Genomic DNA, 4,329 nt, shown 5'->3' on the forward strand with positions numbered 1-4,329 from the left:
ATGCATAGTAAGCAACCTAGTCAAAACTCTGCAATTTTATTTTGCTGGTTTGAGGAAATAGACAAAATGCATTTCTAGGAGCACACAGTGTTCATTTCACGTGAAACGAGTTGCGCCAGATTCAGGACAACGAGTACTACATGGTTATTTAGGTTCCACACCATTCTGACGACTTTGATTTTTGAGCATAATTATGAGCACCTGATCAATAATGCACTGAGAAATCTTGCGTCCTTGTCTAAAAATATGCTCCTTGACATCCCAAAGTGCACATAAACATGTCTGAAGAACAATTTTTTTGCTTGCTATTTTTATAGGGCATCAGAATGCCCATCTTGTTGAACCTATCAACTACCACGAACAAGTAGTCATGTCATGTCCTAGTTGTTGGAAAAGTGTTAGTAAATCTCCCACAAAAGTCCATGGAAATTATTTCCCAAGGAAAAATGGATACAAGTAAGGGATGATATTGACTCTATTTCCTGTTGTTAGGTTTGATGGTACAACAAAGCATGTGTCCTCTTATGATCCTAGCTACATTTTCTTACATCTTAGGCCAATACACATACCTCAACAATTTGGTCATTATCTTTGTAGAAATTCCTTGTACATTCAAACTGTAGATTGTAATATGCTAAAACAATTGACTTGAATATACTCTACTCATCAGTGGAAACAATAATTGATTGACAAAGTCACGAAGCATAAAAGAGAAAGAATTCAATCACACATAACACAATAATTTTATGGGGAAAACCACAGCTAAAAACCCCTGCTATTTGTATATTGAATTAAACAAAAAATATGAGAATATTACAATGCTTTTCTCAAGCCTGAGAAACCTCTACACTATCTCAATCTATCTCACTTCTTCACAAACAAGCTCCAACCAATTCTAGACAAATCTGCTTTGTGCCAAGCTACTATTTCCTTACGTAGTTTCCTAGGGAATTAGCCCATATTTAATTGGGAAATTCCTTGTCCATAACTGTGCAATCCATCATAAGAATTCCTTTGATTGCATTCACCCCCTGTATAATATGGATGATTATACAAATGATAGTATGTTGTCCCTGAACTCCAATCTCAACTGGGTCTTTCCCTTATCTGACATGCATGTGTTTATGAGTGAAACTTTAGTTTACTAGATTAGTAGTGTTGGTTACACCACACTACTAGATCTGCCACTAATTCTTTCATTAGTTGGAACTAGTTTAACTGAATTAAATAATTACAACTCAAAAGAACTCAACCTAGGCCCCTAAAATTTAGGAACAACTCTACATGACTCTAGATAGACTCCCAACTCAAATTAACTAAGCCAACTAAGTCAAATTAAATTAGTTAACTATTACAAGTTGCTATGAGAATTAGAATTTCAATTTAATTCCTAATTTAATTCAAGGACGAAATTAAATTAAGATTTTCTTGTTTCATTTTTCAACACTCCCTCTCAACAAGAAAGGGATTATCTTCTACCCTGCTCCTACCTCTGTGAAACTCGGATTTTCATCTTGACAATTCCTCTGTCAAAATATCTGCATCCTACTCCTCTCTAGGAATGTACTTCATCAACATTATTCTCCTTTGCACACAATCTCATAGATGGTCATACCGGATGTCGATATGCTTGGACCAATCATGAAAAAATGTATTCTCATAGAGTTTGATACAAATCTGATTGTCACAGTAAATCACTATTGGATCCATCTATTAACCAAATAACCCAACAAGGATTTTCCTCATCCAGATAGCCTCACAAGTTGCTTGACTAGTAGCCATGTACTCTTCTTTTGCTGAACTGAGTGCAACTGATCTCTACTTCCTACTGTGCCAAGAAACTATTGCTGACCCAATACTAAAGATTCCTCTTGATGTGCTCTTCCTATCAGATGAACTCCCTACCCAATCTGCATCTGTGAAGCCTGGAAGCTTCACTCCCTTTGTCCATCTATACCAATGACAAAACTAAGTGTTGCCTCTAACGTATCTCAACACATGTTTAGTTGCCTTCCAATAAAGTTTGGTTGGCTTAAAATGGCTTGACTAAGATGGTTAACTGCAAAACACATGTTTGGTCATGTGTTCACCAAATACATAAGTGAACCCATAAGCTAGCTATAAATAGTAGCCTCCACTACTTCACCTAAATCCTCCTTCCTGCAATCACCTAATAGAGGAGTTTCCATGGGTTTGATTCTCTCCATGTGGAACTTCTTTAGTATCTCGTTGGCATACTTTCCCTGAGAGGCAAACAGTTCCTCATAGCCATGCCATACTTCTATACCAAGAAAGTAATGCACGGGCCTCAGGTCCTTCATCTCAAATTCTCTTGCAAGATCCTTTTTTCAAGATTTTATCATCTTCCCATCACCTGTTAGAATCAAATCATCGACATATAATACTATAATCAACAATTTACCTTCAACCAAAATATCATAAAGGTTCACATCTGATTGACTTTTGGTGAAGCCCAACCTGGTGAAATAGTTTTCAATCCTGGTGTACCAAGCACAAGGTACTTGTTTTAGCCCATACATCACTCGCTTGAGTTTACACACATGTGACTCTCTGTTGAAGGTACCAAATCCTTCTAGATTCTTAATATACACCTTCTCCTCAATCATCCCATTGAGAATTGTTATTTTGACATCCATCTGATGTATCTTCCATACTATCTGCGCTGACAATGCTATAATATATTTGATTGATGAGTAACTTGCTACTGGATAAAAAGAATCATCGTAATCAATTCCCTCCACCTAAGAGAACCCTCTTGGCCACAAATCCAGCATTGTGTTTCTCCACACTCCCATCTGTTGCTTACTTTACCTTGTAAAGACATCTGGAACTCACCATTGACTTGTCTACTAGTCTTTGGAGAACTTCCCAAACACTATTTCAGATAATGGATTCATACTCCTCAACCATGGTATCAACCCATACTAGTTCTTGCACTACTTTCTCAAATGAGGATTTCTCAATCTCTACACTCTCGCTCATAAGAGCCATGTAGCCACTGTACCAATCTTGTGACCTCCTTTTCCTACATTATGGTGTGGGTGATCCCACATTCTCTCTAGCATCATGCATTAATCTATCGGCCTCTCCGGTGCACTTCCTTCCATCTTTGGAATTCTATGAATGAGTGGGTTCTTCCACTCTCTGCTCCTCTACATGTGGCTGCTCCACATCATCCTGGCGTTCCCCATTTGGAGCTAAATGATCCTCTTCTACATGTAACTAAATCTCCCTCTTAAGTGAACATCTCATGTCCTTCTCTTCATCGAACTTCACATCTCTATGAACCATGTCATCCTATTGGATGGTAGGTACACCCGATAGTTATGATGTGTATCAGTGTACTCCACAAATATGCCCAACTCAGTTGTTGGCTCTAGACTTTTTCATGCACCCTTGGTAACATGATAGTATATTGATGAACCAAAGATCCTGAAGTGTGCCACATATGGTTTCTTACCTAAAAAAGCTTCTTCTGGTGTGCTCATCCTGAGAATTCAATGAGGGATTCTATTCTACAAATAAACAACGGTGATGCATGCTTCAACCCACAAGTGCAATGGCAGGCCCTGATCATGTAACATCGCCCATGCCACTCCCACAATAATTTTGTTCTTCCTTTCAACCACCCCATTCTGCTATGGGTTATGAGGTGTTATTAGCTCCCATCGAATGCCATCAAATGCACATAAGTTCTTGAATTCATTCGACACGTATTCTCCACCGTTATTGCTTCTAATAGATTTAACTTTCTCACTAGTACCTTTCTCGACAAGTGCTTTAAATTCACCAAATTTAGCAAACTTATGATCTTTCTTTTGCATGAAGAAAATCCATCACTTACGAGAAAAATCATCAAAAAATATTACATAATACATGTGTTTGGCTATGGATGTTGTCGAGAACGATCCACACACATCTGAGTGAAGTCGATAAAGGATCACTTGCACTCAACTGTCTTTATCATGAAAGGAAACTTTGGTGTACTTCCCCAATGTACACCCTTTGCATGTGTCTTTCTTCTCTAGCGTACCCTCAGGAAGTCCTATAGAAATTTGTTGGATGATCTTCAAAGCTCAGTGAAAGTGACCCAATCTTCTATGCCACAACTCACCGATGTCTCAGCTCTTCACCTTCTCTGATTTAGTTCTCAAAGTAGCACGGTCTTCTAAATCCAATTTTTAGAGGTTCTTCACCTGAACCTCGATCTACTTCACATTTCCTAAGGCTATGTGACGAAGGAAAGCCTTTCCCTTGTTAAATATCACACTGTAGCCACAGTCCTCCAACATGGAAACTGAAACCAAA

Source organism: Pinus tabuliformis, chromosome 6 (genome assembly GCF_031772625.1).
Source record: "Pinus tabuliformis cultivar Carrire ecotype Pingquan chromosome 6, CPIR1, whole genome shotgun sequence".
Taxonomy (NCBI): Eukaryota; Viridiplantae; Streptophyta; class Pinopsida; order Pinales; family Pinaceae; genus Pinus; species Pinus tabuliformis.